The following is a 19,190-nucleotide window of genomic DNA, read 5'->3' as shown; positions in this document are numbered from 1 at the left end:
GCTGCTTTCATTAGTAAAATACCTGTTAATTTACAAATCTTTTTCTCTCATCTCCACTCTTTCCTCTGCCAGGGATATGTCTCTGAAATGTTACTGTCTTGCCTGTTCCAAGCATTTGCTGGAATTCTTGAATCGATCTCCAAGTGTCAGCTGCACAAAGCTCATGCCAATTGGCACCCAAACAATATTCACAGTCAAGCCAAAGTCTTAACAGCTATGCATGGGTTTCCTTTTTCCAAATCCTCTAAATATCATCTCCTACCATATATTGACATATTGTTCATAGAAAGGAAGGCTGATCCTGAATGCTAGAAATAACCTCTGCCAGACACACCTGATGTTAACTGAGTACATTTCCATTATTCAAAATATACCTGCTTTTTTTCTTCCTCAAGAGGTTCATTCACCAGAATGTCTCTAGGCTATTTTCGTCAAGATTTGAAAAATGGCTTAGTGTGATTTTTTTGATGCAAGTTAATACAGTGATAAGCACAGTAAAGTCTCCAGGAATAGCAAATCATTAATTTACTTCAGAAAATAAGACTTCAGTGATGAATAAGCCCCATAAGGATTCCATAGCTTTAAGCAGCTTCACTGACAGTGAATATCTGAACTGACTAAAAGAAAAGTAAAATGTTTGTAAACCTGTAATTATTTTATACAGCTAAGTAGTAAATAAGCTTTAGAATAGAGGGTGCTTGACAAAGTTGTTGGATACTAGACTTTACTAAAATGGATGACTTTTATTTTAAACATATTATACCCCAAATTTATAGGACAAGACAACTAGAAAATGCAGCTAAGAGGAGCACAGAAGAATGTTTTAGGCAGAATAAATAATTTTGGACTGTCATCACAATGTAGACAATATCTTGAGTCACATCTCAGTTTCATATGTATTAATAAACTGATCAACCATGCTGATGGAAATACTCACAGTGAAATAATTCAAGGTGCTGTGATGTTTCTGTTCTGGAGCTCAGCCCATAACTGCAACCTCTGTCAGACCAGAAGTAAGACAAAGGCAATCTTTTCCTTTATCCTTAGTGATGTTCCATTTTGCCTATCATTCTTGAAGTAATTTTCTCAAATCTCCCAGTTGTCTTTTAAATCCCATCACAGTTAAGTTGCTCATAAAACTATTGCAATTGAGAAGAGTTTGCTGAGGCAAATATCTAATGCAATATCCTGAATTCACCAAGAATCCAGAATAATGCACTTGTTAGACTGTTGGCATGGTACTTGGATGTTGAGAGAGATCCTTAGAAATCTGCCAAGTCTTTTTCATTATTTGATATTTTTATAACCAAAACCTAGATATGAAATGCTCTTCAGTGAGGAACTGTGAAGAGCACATTTGTAGCATTTCTTAATGAATGGCAGTGTGTGAAGCAAGGGTATTAGTGACTTTTAGCCAGGGCAAAATTTGTAAATGGTCTTATCACAAAAAAAGCTGCTTCTTATCACAACCTCAGGTTGTCTGCCAGTATGTGACTTTTTGCAAGGGCATGTAGAGATAGGCAAATGAGGTGATGACTTCAAACTGAAAGAGACTAGGTTTTATTAGATATTAGGAAGGAATTATTTATTGTGAGGATGGTAAGGGAAGAGGTTGCCAGGAGAAGTAGTCTCTGGAAGTGTTCAAGGCTAGGTTGGATAGGGCTTTGGACAACTCATTTTGGTGGAATATGTCCCTGCCCATGGCAGGGGGTTGGAATTATATGGGCTTTAAGGTCCCTTCCAACCCAAACCTTTCTAAGATTCTATAATATTCACATGGCAGTTCAAAAAAGAAAATTTAAAATATCCTTTTCTAAATTATGGTGATTTTTAAATTTTACTTTCAAGTTACAGTTACATTTCTGGCGAAAATCTATTCTTTCTGGATTTTTGCAAACAGCTGTTAAGAGCTATGACATTATTTGGTTCCAGGCCTAGTTTGAAGAAGGATTTGGCAACTTTGTTTCTACTGTCTCTCTATGTGGACAAATTTATCTGATGAATGAAATAAAGGAGTAAGGCAGGGTAATATTAGGCTCATGCAATGAGTAGAATTAAAGGTATTTAATTCTTCTATGAGTTTTAGTATTTGAATTTTTAAACTTATATTCCATTGCTTATCTCAGAAATGTGATATTTATTTTAAAAATGAGAAAATCAGTACTATTGATCCTTGTACTTCTATAAGCTATATTATTCTGGACAAATCAAGACTCTGTACTTAGTTATCTGAGGCCAAATCATACACCTGCAGAAAATGATAAATCTTTATGGATTTTCATTTACACAGAACTGGTAATTTCCCTCATGTTAGGAGGAGATTGGAATGGCAGGTACAGGATGATGTGCATTACTACTGCTCTTCTGCTCAAAGGTTTGGCCTGAATGGTCTCCTCACAAGCTCTTGACAATCCAGAATAGCAGCAAAACCAATAACTTTATGGTTCTGGCAGTTAAAAAGAGCATTAAAGTCCACATAAATGTTAACACTTTACTTATACATGCTATGAATGTTCATAGGCCCTCAGACACAGCAAGGCTGATTTTTTCATTTTCTTCTTAAAAGACATTTTATTTGCAAAGGTAGAGATTCTCCATGCATCTTCCCAGCAGCCTATTTTAAGGGATGGAAAGATTAATTAATTCTTCTCTAGAAATCAGCAAATGGAAGGTAAATAACTGTGCCAGTAATGGAGAACCAGTATGCCCAATCGGGACATTCCCTTGTGCACAATGAATTTCCCTGCTGATCAATAAAAAATGTAATTTAGTCTGTTTGAAGATAGTCGGGAGTGAGACGGGTACACAAATTCCTTATCTAGCTTTTCTTATCTCTATTTATTTCTTATAGTATGTCCAGAGGAGCAACATGAAATAATCAAAATTAATCCTGACATTTTTTCACACACCATTTAAAAAACACTTTAAAAAAACACTATAAAAGTAAAGTGGAAGCCCCTGGACTAAAAAGTTAGAATGGGTGGGGTTTATTAGTGGTTTATTAGTGGTGGGTTTATTAGTGGTGGGTTTATTAGCAAAGGGTTAATTAATCAATTACAGTAATAATGTTCTGCATTGGAAATCATTCACATCTTCAACAGAGGGTCTCAAAGCAAGACGAACACTGAAATGTCTTGGCCAAGATACAAAGAAGAAAATGCAGTCAGGCAAACTGTAATATATAACAGATTGTGTGAACCTCATTTCATGAATGAATCAGAGCCATGACATTCTTTTGGAGATAACCTACTGGCTCTAAGATGGCGAGTTTAGTCCCATTGCTCTTCACAGCTTAATGTCAACCTTACAAAAAAGCACTGACAATTTGAAAAATAACACAGAAATAACTTGTAAACATGAAATAGGATCCAGAGCTCACAGAGCACAATACGAAAATCCCATTTCCATTTATGTCAGTGACATTTGGTTGCAAGTTTTTTAAAGGACCTTTGGAAAGTAGTACTGTAGAGTGCTGCATTAAATAGTGCAAAATTACTTCATCCACAGCCAGTCTAATGAGTCTAAGAACACAAAATACAAAAAATACTTATTTTTGTGCAAAAATGTACAGTTTGCCTTTTTCTTGTCATCCCCAGCAAGGGTCTTTATTCCATTAAGTCTTCAGAGAATACGTGCAAATACAACTATAGCTTTTGTTGTTGCTTAACAGTTTGGCTAAATTTGACTTACTGAATCTTGATTGTTGGCTAAGATTCAAGAGAAAAAAAATTCACTTGCTTACCAAGTTTGGGTTTTTTTTTTCCCCAGGCTTCTGAAAGTAATTATTTTTACTGATAAATGGCATAATTTTGATGTGAAATAATTCAGTTTTTAGACTGCAAAATCTTGGGATATGACTGTCACTCTGATCCTGGCCTGGACAAGGGTCTTACACTTATATGGCCCTGTGGTCTCTTTTGTTGCGTGTCTATTCCCACCTAGTCCACAAGAATACCAAGCTGTTGCTGTTCAGCACTGATGGGATGGCCTGAGCCACCTCCAGAGACAGGAATGCAGCCATACAATGAGTCTTTTTGCTGCCTAGGTTTTCACTTTGGGTTCACTGTTAGTTTCTTGCACGTACACTGGTTTGAGACACACCTTAGGACATCTGCGTTATGGTGCACTGCATGTCTCAGCTACACTTATTCCATTAATATTTGCTTAGGACCATCCCACATTTCTTGCCATCCACAAACATCTCCGTCATGAGAATCTCTGGGTCTTTGAGAGGAACTCAATGGCTTCCAGTTTAATCATCATCAGTTTAATGAAGAAGTGACCTCATGACCAAGTAACCTTAAATACTGTGGAGTGATTAAGCAGTTATTCTGACTATTTAATTTCTGCATATTCTGTATGCTCTAAAATTAATGGTGTTCATAGCAAAAAGAGATAGAAAATCTTCATAAATACATTATATTTAAATGACTAGTCCACATTTCATGCCTTTATAACACTTAATAGAGTATCAATACAGAGTGAATTTGAAGCCAAGAGCAGCCGAAGCCCTGTAAGATTACTTCCAAGTTACATTGTCACTAACGCTTTTTTCTTAATCTTTACTTCACTTTTACTGTAATGTTAATTATGTAAATTAATATATTCAGAAAGCAGGGAGTCCTTCTGCAAAACAAAGATAAGATTGAGGCTGTTTTCTTCCTCTCAGATGAGGTCTACAGCTCAAAAACAAGGTACCTTTACCATTCATACTAGGGAATTCACACCTTTTTTTTTGGTGTTACACTGCAAACAATTCTATCTGAATCATTAACAGCAGAGGAAAAGGAATCTTAAGGTTGAATAATTGAGGAGACTGGCAATGACAAAGAAATTGAAAGACAAATTGAAGGAAGTGTGTACAGAAGTGGACAAAATGGATGGCAAAAGAAAACAACCTGATTTTTCATTTGGATAACTGAGAGAGGCTGTCAAACATTTTCACCTCCAGGGCTCTTTTTGAATTAGCACTAGTTTGACAGTTGCTGCTGTGAGATGCCTCCGGATTAAAAGTGTGGAGAATAAAGATGTCATTTTGACTCCAAGAGAAGATGACATTCAGTAGATTTGTATTGGATTGCATCTTTATCATAGCAAAAACCATGTCTCACTTGTTCTAGTAACTATCTTGCTTGCTTTTCATTTTCCAGACACCAAAAAATGCAGACTGACAGTCTGATTAGCTCACATAACTTCCATTAATGAGTCTTCATTCAATCACATTTAAGGGACATTTATTCTTTAAGATTGAGGTTATAAAGGACAAGGCAGTAATTCTACACCAATTATTTTCTTCTTTCAGCTGTCCCTATGAAACACAGAAATTACTATGTTATTCAGCCAAAATGAGAAAATATTTATCAGACTTGTCACTGAATGTGAGTGTTTTCTCCCATGAGATTTCTACCTGTAATTGAACCATTTGGAAAGCAGCATGGGTAGTTATATTTTCCATGTCTGTTTAATTCACATTTATAAATAAGAATTCGTTAAAACAGAAAGAAATATAAAAAAGAAGTACTGATAGATTAATTTAGGAACTACTTCTAATGCTTCAATAAAAAAAAAAAATGAAGCAATGTCCTCCCCTGGGAGAAATGAATTTACTTGTATGGAAATCTCTATACAGAAATCACCCTTTTTAAAAATACAGATATGATAACAACTTCAAAAGAATAATGTAGGAAGAGATTTGGAAAAAAAAAAAAAGAAGATACCCTGAATATTAGCCCAGGATATATTTGAAATATGTATCAATGTTCTCTAAATGTAACATTTTTAATATATTCAGTATTTTGCAGCCAAAAAATGGCATCATCTTAAGTGGCTAGACACTTATGATACCATTGATATCATTGCATCCTCATTTTTCCTGAGCTGCTTCCTCCCCCCCTCCCCCACTTCCCCCCATAATTCAGATTCAATTTTGGTATGCATAAAATGTTAGTAAACTAGGATATTATTTAAATTAGGTGTTTCAATTAAGTGGCATCTAGATGCTGAGAAATAAAGAATCTTAAAAAATGATGAATATGCAGTTCAGAGGCAGAAGTACCAACAGAATTTTTATCTGCTGCAGCACTAGCCTTAAAACCTACACTTAACAGTGTATTTTCTGTGTTACCAAATTGGCATAGAAATCCAAGTGGATTAAAGAAACCAAATCAAAACAATGATGACAAAAGCCAATCAGCCCCCCCACCCCCCAACAACAGCAACAAAAAACCCCATCCTGAACTTCCAAAACTTTATGGGAAATAAATATTTTTATTTTTTAGTCAAGATAATTATTCTGTCTAGTGATGCCTTTTGCAAAAAGAAATCATATTCCCTATTCAGACTGTGCTTAACCTGATGAAATGAGACAAGCATTTTAGTCTCTGTTGGTAAAAAAATAATCTGTTCTTTTTCTTAAACCATTCTATTTTCCCTAAGTTTACTTTCTGATTTCTACTGAAAATGTGTTGCTTAAAGCGCTTCATTTCCACATTTGCCTTTTTCTTAATGGTTTATAATGACATTTTTCAGACATCTTATAATGAACTAGTCTTCTTCCAATGCTATTTTTGAGCAAAATGCCCCTAGCTCATCTGAGAAATATAATTACTTTTTCAAAACTATTTGATGTCCTAAATTTCTATACAATTCGATTAATTTCCTCCTTTGATCTAATGATTCTGCCATGATACTTAAGATTCTTCTTCTGCGGTGCTGCCCTTCTTTGAATCATCAGCAAATTCTGTGAACCCACATTTAACCTCTGTATCCAAATCATTAAGAAACATTCATAAGGCTCTTATACAGATCAGTTCTTGGGACTCTTTCCTGTTTCCTGTCTCCTATTCTGTTTATCAAGTCCATTGTTTACTTTTAATTTTTTTTTTTTTACTGATCCTGTTTTTTCCAATTTCTAAATAAATCACCAATATAAGAGTTTTTGAAGCACATTATTGAAGCATCAATGAATCTATTGCTTTTCCTTTTTTTTAAGAAAAGTATGCACCTTGCAATAAACAGATCAGATTAAATATTTTGTTGTTTATTATGCTATCTATCAATTCTCTCAGGCTATACTACAAAAGCCAAGGTAAAATGGACAGTCTAATTTTAGTTTTGGGGAGACATGCAACTAGACATGACCAAAGAACTGATTTTTGTCCACTAAAAATATGTTAGTATGTCAAATACAGCTGAAATTAGAGTAAAACTACATCATGTCCTTATACTGGCTTAATAATTTCATTTAAATATTTTATTATTTTTATTTCTCTATTTGTTACATAATATTCATTTTAAAGCCTTTTTTTTTTCAAAATAAAAGGGTTTTCTTCCCAAGATATCAAAAAGTCCTGCTATATCATTTTCAAAATGTTTTTTCTGTGCAATACCATACAATAAAAATTTGTCCAAGCTGATCTCATCTCATCTCACATTAAAAAAAAAAAAAAAATTTGGAACAGTTTTGTCTGAATATTACTGACCGATAGAAAAACTATTTGAGTGGAATTTCTCCAGCCAGCTCTTTTATTACCATCCTTAATTTCCTGTGCTGGAGTTATAACTTTAATTAATTTTATAAATGGAATTTTTTATTAAAATTCAAGTCATGCTGTGAACATGGCAAGATGTGGACTGGTCACTTCTGGAACCTGCACTCTACAGGGAGAGAGAGTAATAATGTAGGGACTAAAATCTCAGTTGACCCTCAGCATCTCATTAACCAAGGACAACAATTTGATGCATGAAAATAATTTTTTAGAGAACACAGGACTAAGTGAAAGGATATGAATTCTGAAATGGAGGAGAGCCAAAAAGAAATAACCTCTGTTCCATCTGCTTTACCTTTGCAATTGAAGAACAAAGCCCATAGCTGCTGTTTGAACTGAAACCTTGCTTCATTTCTATGGGCGCAAGAGGGCTCATTTGCACACCTTGCTCTAGAAGTGTAAGGTTGGCGTTAGATCATCAGTAGAAAGAGAGTTTTTCTTTCTTTCTCTCTGCTTCTACCACAAAAATGGATTCAAATCCCAGTCTCACTGGGATGGGGAAAATTGGAAAGAAGGGGGGGAAAATTCCTGTTTCCTGTAGAGCTAATCTGTTGCCATAACTCATTTTTCTGTATTCTTAAAGGGTGTGAATCAGTAACATTACCTTCAAGTGTATTATTTAGCATTTTCCTTTCTGTGAAAACTTACCTTCAGTGAAAATCTGATGGTGTGTAACAACAACTTCTTCACATTTTTAAATGCTTGATTTTTATGAATAACACTGATCTTTTGAAACGCAGACTTTTAGGCAACGTCCTATGAAAGCAAAATAGAAGAGTTTCTGTCACTGAGACGTGTTCCTTTATATTTTCTCCTTTTACTGAGCTTTATCTACATGACTTGCACTGTAAGAGTACAACACTGCTTTAACAAATGCAGAATCTAAATCCTAGTAAATTGGCATTCTTCTTACAACTGCAGAAATCACTTCCATGACAAAGAACATATGAGATATTGAATGATACACCTTTATTCTCTCCCACAGTTTTATTCTATCTTTAATCTCATATAATTACATTTTTTGTATGGCTTTCTGTGTCTCTGTGTACAGTAATCTTATAGTAAAAAAATTTTAAAAAGACATATCCTCCCATAGACTGAATTTGAATGACAGCCAATCTTGATTGCAGAACAGAGTCATTAAATCTAGAAGGTATTTCAGGTAGGAAAATTTGATTAATATCAAACAAAGCCCATTTAATGCTGCACCCTTTTCAGAATGGAGTGGCACATTTAATAATTATATGAAATGGCTTTAATTTCTAACACCTATTCCATACCACTTTCATTTTCATAAGATTGACAGGATAAGAATACTTAATGCCCAAACAATAAATTCTAATATTCAGAACCATAAAACTTTTGGTGTTTTCTCAGTGTAACTCCATAATTGAAACAAAAATTGTTTCCTATATTACTTCATACTTTGTGTTCCTTTCAGTATGGAAAAGAACAAAACAAAAACTCCTCAAACTCTTTTTAAAGCTCTACATTTTCTAGTCCTTCCACCAAGCTATTAGCCCAAAATATACCAAAGCCATGTATTGAAGATGCAAAATTCCATCCAGACAGAAGTATTTTAAGAAGAAATTTGTTTGCATATTCCTTTCATTCATATTTATTCACCTACCTTTTGCAGTGATGAATAAGAAATGTGTATATAAATAAGAAATCTACATATGTCAGAGATGTCAACACATGGAACAAAATATATTATTCTATGCTGCATTATAAATGACTATCTGAAACTGAGCATGTTATTTAGTTTTCCTCTTATTTCAACATTCCAAACTCTAGAAAACATCCCAGAAATACTGCCTTTTAAAAAAATCAAGCCACACATTTAGATGATTATTCCTGCCATTGCATACTCATAATCAAAAGCCTGCTTCAAAAGATTTATTATAAAAAATAAAAAATCCCTTTTTACTGTTAGATTCTTTCTGAAGATTTCCAAACTCTTTATCCAGAACCGAGGTAATTGTCACATTGCAGTACAAGACAGTAAGGGGTATTATGCACTGCCCATTCATTTGACAGTCCATGTAATTGCCATAAATCCAACTGGTCTGAAGGATGGATTCACTGCTTCTGGAGTTTTTTTTCATGTATGCAGCCTTGAGAAAATCAAGGTATCTGTCTATATTCTTGGTGATCTCTTTACTTACTCAAAATACTTTTCACCATATTGGAGATGCAGGGCAGGAGAATAAAAACTGAATAAAAGGAAATGGGGCAAAATAAGTTAAAGGAGTCACAGAATAGTTCTTGTAATAACTCAAATGTTCCAGGACGTTCTCCAGCACAGTGTTTTGGCTGTATGCTGAACTAAGTCCTATGCTTTGCAAGACAATAAAGGAATATTTTAAACCTTTTAAAAAAGAGGAAGCTCCATGAACTTTCCACATTTAGGATCTCCCACATTCATTCATTTTTACTTGCTGAAAGAAACAAAACTCACTTCTAATTTCCCCATGATCCTCTCTGTTCTTTGGGGGATAAATTGTAGATGCTCTCACTGGCAAGAATAAAAAAACTGAGCTGGATTAAACTTAATAGCTGTGACATCAATGTATTGCTTCCATCTCTGGATTTCCAGATTTCTTTATTAATTTCATCCTTTAAAAAATTATATACTTGATGTCTGTCTGAATTAAGCTGTGTGTTGTACAATCATTCTTGATTGATGCCTAACAGAGGTGCAGAACATGTGCTCTGGTTTTAATTATATGGGAGTAAGGATATTATAAGTAATATATTAATTAGAATAAGTAATGCTGCTAACTCATATAAACTTCTTGTTTTCTGCAATAAAATATCTCACTTTGGTGTCGGTGTCTCTTTCTTAACATAAATTTGAAGTATACTTGCAGAGAATGTACTCTGTTCTGTGATTTAGTAGTAGCGTTCTTTGCACACCAAAGGTAGATGAAATAGTTCTTGTAGAAGAGTACTACATGCCATAGAGCAAGAAAAAACAACTGTATTTTCACTCTGGACATAGAAAATGGTATTCCCACTTGATAAACAAAGAGGCCTGACAATCAGATATGTCATCTTGCCAAACACTCTCAAGTTTAAAATTTGAAAGATCAGGAAAATTAGAAAAGGACAAAGAATCCAAAGTCTTTGGGTTTTTTTTTACATCCTTTTCTGACCTCAAGATTCTTTGCAAAGCAATACAGCACTTCAGAAATTACTAGGTATGGAATAACACCTAATGATCATCTTGATTGTTTTATAATTATCAATCAGTGAAAACCAGAATTAGAAATACAACCCATATCTTACAGGCATCCTAAACCTAACCTTCATATTTATTCACACCACACATCTGAAACTGGACTGATCAAGATTTATGGAAATCTCTGTGGCTTGTAAAATCTGAAAGAAGAATCCTTTTTTTTTTATTAAGTATTAAAGAAATTAGATTAGATGGGGATTTATTTTTTTAGGGGGGTTAAAATTTTTCCTACTTGTTCTATCTGATGGTTTTTCAACAGATAATTTTATATAATAATCTGTAATGTTTTCTCCAACAGTTTTCTGTTCAGTGTATTAGCCCCTGAAATTTTTATGCATTTCAAAAATAACTAGACAAGCTGAGATTGATTTTTCATATTATTTTATTACTCTTAGAAAACTCCTTTAAATTTAAACAGTTTGAAAAGCTCTTTCAGTCATCCGTAGCATTCCCTCAAGAGCCTCCATTTTGAGTATAAACATTCAAGTCCATGATTCTTGCTTTTTGTTTGATGCCTTTTACAATGAAGAAAGAAAAGCACAGCAAGGCATAAACTTTTCCTGAAAAACACTGTTGTGTCAGCACATACCCAGAAAATACCCTTATTTTTAGTTTTAGATTTTGTTTGTTTTTTTTCCCACCTTTACTGCTCCAAAAGCAAAGCGTACGTTTCTAAACTTATAGAGATATTTATTATATCATATGTGCTGCTCAGGGACATGCAGTTGTGATTAAAGTTGGCCCTGTTTGCATTGTTAAGAATTTTTCCATACTTCAATACTAAGCAAGAGTTGCACTTAATATCTCATTTCTTTCACTTGTGCTAAAGGAAAGGTATGATGTAAAGGATAGTGAATTTGTCCTCTCGGGTCCTGTTCCTGGCGAATGAAATCAGAATTCTGTTAAGTAGTGTTTATCACACACTTTGAAGAAAATGATGAGCCCACATTCTCTTTCATGAATAAACTTCATTGAACTGCATTAATCCATTAAACACACAGAAACACTGTTGGAACAAACCCTGGCACAGAACTGAAAAGCCCAGGTGACTTAATAAATCATCTCCCATTCATCACCTTTGACATGTGGCAAACGCGCCCCAGAATTGGCTTCACCTCCATTACTAGGATTCTCAGCAGAGGTGCCGCGTTGTATATTACCTGTTCCACATGAACAAGACCATTAAAATAAAAGAAGAAGAGAGAATTAGATAAGAAGGAAAACCACCCTTCTCATTTCTTCTCTCACAGTCATCCCACTGACAAGCATATCTGTTTTTGTCTTCTTAATGTTTGAGAAATGATCAAGTTATTTCTAGTTGGACAAGATTTTATGTTCATATCATCCCCATAAAAGGGATCTAGGTTTCTTCAGTGGAAAACTTCTGCATCTGAACAGCACACTTTTGGCTTAAAAAATCTTTGGGGTAATGAAAACCAGCAGTGTGTGACAGTAATCATAAAATAGCACTTATCTCCTGATTGAAATTGAAGGTGATCTCAAGATAAAGCTAATTCTGAGACTACTCTAGACTAATGTTATCATTCTATGATCCTGTGATTTTCAAAATGGAGAAAAGGATCTTCTTTCCTTCCCATTATCTCTTCTCTTGACCTTTTATTTCAAATGGGCAAATTCTCCTCTCGCCCATTTATTTCAAAGAAATAGGAAGCAAGGAACACCCTTGTAGATCTGCTTTACATGGTTGTGAAATTTCTGATCTATTCTGGAATTTTATGACCACATAAATCTCTGAGTTGCATTGAAAAACAAGGTGACAGATGTATTGGCTCTTTCTGGTGCATTGCATTGAAGAGCATTCCTGCAGTTAAAAAGCCTACCCACAAAACAAGTCTTTCCAGGGGTCCTACAGGACATCTCCAAGCTAAAGCCAGTCTTTGTATAACATAGTAGTAATTTCTGAAATCAGCTATGAACCTGGCTGCAAGAAAATCTTAATAGGCACATTGGAAGATCATAGAACAGTTAAGGTTGGAAAAGACCCTTAGATCATCAAGTTCCAACCCCCAGCTAAGCACCACTACCATGTTTACAAACCAGGTCTTCAAGTGCTATAGCATGCTTTTATACTACATGCTTTTTGACTACTTCCACACATGGTGACTACTCAACCATTTTTCTGGGCAGTGTATTCCAATGCTTTACAACCCTTACTGTGAAGAAATTTTTCTTAATATCTAACTAGTAGGGCTCTGGCAAACTGTGAGACTATTTCTTCTTGTCCTAGAACTTTTTACCTGGGAGGAGACACTGAAACCCCCACAGCCTCCTTTTGGGCAGTTGTAGAAGGCAAATGAGTTGCCTCACACGCCTCCTTTTCTCCAGGCTAAACACCTCCAGCTCCCTCAGCTGTTCCTCATCGGTCTTGTGGTCCAGATATTTCCCCAGTTCTGTCGCCTTCCCTGGATATGTTCCAGCACCTCAATGTCCTTTTTGTAGTGAGAGGCCCAAAAGTGAACACATGACTCAAGGTACCACCTCAGCAGTGTGGAGTAAAAGGGGGAATGGTCACTGCCTGGGGTTGTAGTGACACAGATGGCATTTGGCCTTGTTGAATCTCATGCAGTTTGCCTTCTTCCATCAATCCCGCCTGTCCAGATCACTTTGCAGGGTCTTCCTACATTTCAGCAGATCAACAATCCTGCCGAGATTGGTGTTGTCTGCAAACTGTCTTAGGATGCACTAGGTTCCCTCATCCAGGTCACCCATGAAGATATTAAACAGGGCTGGCCCAAACACCGAGCCACTTGAGACCAGCCAGCAATTGGAATCTATTCCATTTGCCACTACTCTAATGGGCCCAGCCACCCAAACAGTTTCTCAGGAAAGAGTACATCCATCCACACTGTGGGAAGTCAGTTTCTCCAGGGAAGTGCTGAACAACTCCTTGAAAGGACTTAGCTATTATCTGCCACTGAAAAACCCAGTTACTAAAGGATGGGCCAATATTACTATACAAGGTTAAATAATCAGGAATTTCAGTTAAGCAGACAAGGAAGAAAGAAACAAGCACATTTTTATATTTTCACTTTTTTTTTTTTAATAACTATTTTAAACATTTTAAAACACATCTAGCAAATGAAACTGATATGAGAGAAGTTGAAAAGAAACTCAAAAGTATAAAAATAATATCTTTCATTACATGAATTTTTTCTCTGGCCCACATTACCTTGTGGGTTTAAAGATATTTTTGTCAGTGCCAAAGTGGAGGGTCATGAGTGCTGGTGTGAAGAAAAATAGATTACCCAGAAAAAGAAAGAAGGGAACTTCTTAAACTTGCCCTCTTATATGAAAAAATATACTGATGAACTAATCACTGTACATGAAAAATCACAAAAAATATAGTGTATTTATCAGTTCCCAACTTGCTATATTCTTATCTTTACCCATCCAGCCTTACAAAGAATTTTTGTACATGTCTTTCTTATTACATACATCTACTCCCTGTGAAAGTCAAGGCAAGAAGGAAAGAGTTCTTAATTATGAAAATTAAACCAGAATTTCAAAACAGAAAATATTTCATTTCTGTGATGAGGTCAATAAGGCTATTAGTTGTTAATGCATTTGTATTCCCCAGGCAATCACAATGGTAGCATTATAGGTGCACACTCACAGTACTGGGCTAGCATGGCTTGATAAGTGCACTGAGTCTCCACTTTAGTGTTCATTTACTTGTGGAATGGAGTTATTTTTATTGTGTAAGCAGTAGATAAATTTCCATCCATTTTTTTTTGCTGATAGACGGATTTTGCATGGAGCTCCTGCTGAGCAAGAAGGGGCAATGAAGATACTTCAAGGAGAGAGGGAAGGAAAATAATGGACAGAAAGAATATGTCTCTAAAAAATTAAAACTGTCTGCTAAAAATCAAAGCTTTACAGTAAACACCTCAATAGTAAAAGCTCCTAAGATTTCCAAGACTGCTGCTGTGACATCTAGAGTAAAAGTGAAAATCTTTACATTCTTTTCTAGTTACTCTTGTAGGTTGTGTCTGGCACAATCTAAGAATGGTCATTTGACAGTGTTGATACAGTGTCTTAAATTTGTAAGCCTGAACACTTTTAATTTTTCCAGCTATGTTACACTTCTTCTTAAAACAAACAAAATAAAAAATCTGCTCTAAACCATGAGCTTTTACTAATCATCCTGATTCTGGACTCACTGTAAAGAGAAAGCAAAAACACATCACATATCTTTTTCCTTCTAATTGTTGAAATAGTATAGTTGATTGTACCTCTGGGTGAATTGCCAATAAATTCACTAGTTCTCAATATTCTGACTTCCTTGTAGTCCTTTGAAAATGAATCAAAAAGCTGGTGTTTTGGTACTTATAATGGATCAGTACACTGTAAGGGGACATATAAATACAAGGAAGAGGTCCACTGTATTATGATGTCTTTTCCTATATCATGTTAGACCTGAGCTAAATGTTGCTTTGGGCAAATACTACAGATTTAAACTTCTTTACCTGTTAGAGGACAAAGTAAACAGAAGATGAATGACTTTTAAGACAGCAATATGCTTGGAAGAGAGGGTGTGTGGAGAGAACGATGCACCATCTTTTAATTGCCTTATTAAAACACAAGAAATGCCCTACCAATATTTCCAACACATGCTTTCTCTGAAAATAACAGCATAAAATGCTGTTTAGGGAGGATATGCAAGTCTAAACCTTGAATGGAGATTACTTCTCTGAAAATTATTGTAGTAGGGATCTTAGAAGGTACTTATCTCTATATTCCCTTTCATATCTGTTTAAAACTTTCTGTTGTCCATGTCACTAAAAAGATAATTAAAAAGCCACACCCACCTCCCCAGAAAAATAAATACCCAATACCCTAAAACCAAAGCACAAAAACCTTAAAAACTTACCCACAAACGGAACAAACAACCCCACAAAACCTCTGGATTGAAGGGAGCAATGAATTTTGCAAAACTGCTCAGAACATGAATGCTGCTAAAGCTATATCAGGTCAGCAGTGATTGTTTTACAAGATGTGGAAAACCTCCAAGGATGTAGATTCTTTCTCCTGTTCCAGTGTTATGTGATCCTCTCAGAGAGAAAGATATTTTCAATTTCTAGTCCCCTTATATCCATTCCACTTTGATTGAGCATCTGCCACTAATAAGAAGAATTGGACTCTGTAATCCTTGTAAATGTTCTTGAACCAATTCCAGGATGATATTAGACTTCTTTCACTCACCTTAGTCATATTAAATATACCCATCTCACTCTACCTCTCCACTTGCTGTACTCTAGGGCCTTAATCCCATTCGTCACTCTGCTACCTCTGGTTTTGTTACATGTTTTTTGAATTTGAGAGGTCCAAGACTGAGAACTCTTCTAGGTGTAACTTTATCTGCACTGGTGACAATAACATCCGCTCTCAGTCTCCTGGCACTTCTCTTCATACTGTATGCAAATATGGACCATGCATTCTTCACAGTGATTCTGCTCCTGCTAAATATAGTGTCACTGGCTGTGCCCAGGTCCTTTTCAGCAGAAATATTTCAGCCTGTCAGTTAACAGCTATAATGATAAATGGCTTTATTCTGCTCATGTGCAAGACATTGCTCTTCTCCTTGCCAAACTCCATGAAGTTTCTGCTCATTCAACCTTACAGTTCATCAAGGTCCCTCTTCACTATGGCTTTTTTATTTGTTTTGTCAGTCACTCAATAGCATAGTATTGACTTTGCTCATTTAATGTCTAATTTGTCTCATCTAATTTGTCACCCTAATTTCTCTAATCCTTTTTGAACCTCTTGATACTCTGTGGCTCCACAATCTCCTCCTGGCAACAAGCTCCAGGATGTTACTGCTTCACTTACATTGTTTCTACGTTCAACAAAACTCAAAAATTTTAATATTCATAGCAAAGTCTGAACACTTCTAGGGATGATGATTATTTGTAATGTTACAACATACATTGCAGTTTCCTCAAAATCTATTGATCTTTATTTTTTTCACTGTTATGCAGTATATGATTGTCATTAACATTTGAGTTCCATGGGGACATGGTTCTCCAAATATGAACTGTTCAGCTCTGCTGCTTGTCTTTCGTCATTAAATCCCTAATCCAACATAACACCTAAGCACATCCATCAGCACATTCATGGCATGTTTTCTTGAATAATGATGATGTATGTACTGCTGAATTAGTGTCTAAATGGAGAAACTGCTCTTTTGCTTTTTTTTTTTTTTTTTTTCCTTATTTTCTCTATGTGCATAATGAAATAAGATTGCAACAGGTGCACCTCATATGCCACAGCATGGTCAGAAATCACAACTAACACCTATCTTTATATGGGGAAACGGAGGAAAGAGAAGGGTGCCAGTGCAGCCAAGTCTATCCCTTCTTTTCTTGAGAGGGAGTGTGTGAAAATCACTATGTTCTTTTAGAACATAAAAAAAAAGGATACATTCTTTTTATTTCTGTTCAGAGGGTCAGAAATTTTTCAGAGGAACCTCTACACCATGAGGAAGAGAGGATGCTTTTTGTCACTTACCCAAGTTGTCAGTGACAATTTTATTTCAAAATCAAGTGATTTATCAGGGAAGGAAAATATAACAAATCAGAAACCTTTCCAAAGGGACTTTCATTCTCCAGATTATTTCAGAAGTGCTTCTGTATGGTATAAGTAGGTTTTCCATAAATATTGTCTAATCTGTTTCTTTTTTCTTTAAGAGTGCTCATAAATTCTAACTTATTAATGGGCAGTTCAGGTAAAAAAAGGTACAAATCATGACAAAGAAATTAGCTGATGGGAAAAAGAAAGATGGGAGCCAGTGGGACTTTAACTTCACCATGGTATCCTAATATTTTCTCTTAAAATGAACAAGAAATTGCAAATTCTTCTCATATTTGAACCTCTGACATCATTGGAGTGTTCTGAGATGTCAGCACAGATGGAAACGCAAAGAACGGAAATTTAAAAAAAATATGTATTTAATTGTGTTTAATACCTAAACCTGTTCTGACAGTGACAAATCACTAATGTAAGTAAAGTATCTAAAATAAAATGTGTACAGATCATTTAAGATCTGTTAAAAAAATACATTTAAATTTCTATCAATTAAGGGAACATGACAGACTTTTTTGGGTACCTTTTCCAGTGTTAGTCTAACTTTCCAGTGAAAAGGTTTTCCTTTTTGCATCACCCCTTTTCTTCTGTATGCTTCTGAGAATGTCCCACGTATTTCTTCTCTAAACCCTTCCATTAAGTATCTGAAGACCACAATAAGATTTCACTTTAATTTCTCTTTTCAAGGCTATCCAAAAACAATTCTTTCAGTGTCTGATTGCTTATACATCACACATTCTCGAGGCTTGGTCTACCTACATAGGTCTACTGCTGGACTTGTATCAGAGTGTGAATATCTCTGCACAGCTGAGCACAGTACTACACATGTGCTCATGCCAATTTGGGGCAATATCAGGAACAACACAGAGAATTAAAACCACACCAAAATCTATGCAAGTCATTTTACTGCAAACAGACACGTGTCATAAAGCCCAATTCAAGAGCCATACCAGAATACATTCAAATGCATTTCAGTTAGCATAGATCTATCCTTAACAGATTTTTAAATTGAGACCTTGACAAGTAATTTTGATTTTTAGCCATAGAAAGAGTCAGAAATTAAGCTAATAGATATCAGTGTTTATTACATTTAAATGATTGAATCTTTACTTGCCTTTAACCTAGGGAAACAAAAAGCAGGTAATAAAAATGAAGCCACCTGAAATATATTTGTTTCACATTTTCTTACTCCATTTTCTCCATGCAAAGTCAAAAGTGCATTAAAAAGTAATATTTTGCTGAGCTCACAAATATGCAAACGCCTCTAGATATCTTGTCTCAATAAAGTTTATAGAATGCATTCCCAAAGGTCTGACAACAAAACAGAATAAATCGCAAGGCTCATAAAAAGATAATGCATGCCATTTTTTTGCTTACATAAACACAAACAAATGCAGCAAGAGGCAGGAGTGACTCTGAGAGGCCTCTTCCTTTCAAACTAATTCCTCTTATCATCACATACATTTGTAATGAATTATCACTACCTAAGGCAAAAATAAATAAAAGATTTTATGAAGCACATGGACATTTAGAAAAAAAAAAAAAAGTCTGCATTCTTGCAAATTCTATGGGAAATCATCTTTGCTTCCTTTCCTCAATTCAGATTTGCTGTTGAGGATCATATCCTATGGGGAACGCACTCTACAAAAGAAAGAGAAATAAGAGTGACAGAAGAAAATGCCCAATGTTACCATACAGCAGAAATTCCCCAGCAAAGTCCATTGTTAATTTATAAAGAAATGAACATCCATAGAATGATGTTACATATTCAGAGCACAAATATCCCAGGCAAATCC

At 35.2% G+C, this 19,190-nt stretch overlaps 1 protein-coding gene across 38 annotated transcripts in view; it reads left to right on the top strand.

Moving 5' to 3' along the window:
- The window catches only part of TENM4 (teneurin transmembrane protein 4), a 1,535,912-nt gene that overhangs the window by 650,311 nt on the left and 866,411 nt on the right, over nt 1-19,190 (top strand). The window lies entirely within an intron of this gene.

The sequence above is a fragment of the Taeniopygia guttata genome, chromosome 1 (assembly GCF_048771995.1).
Source record: "Taeniopygia guttata chromosome 1, bTaeGut7.mat, whole genome shotgun sequence".
In the NCBI taxonomy this organism is placed as follows: Eukaryota; Metazoa; Chordata; class Aves; order Passeriformes; family Estrildidae; genus Taeniopygia; species Taeniopygia guttata.
Note: the sequence above shows the minus strand (reverse complement) of the source record. Positions and strands in the feature narration are given on the sequence as shown.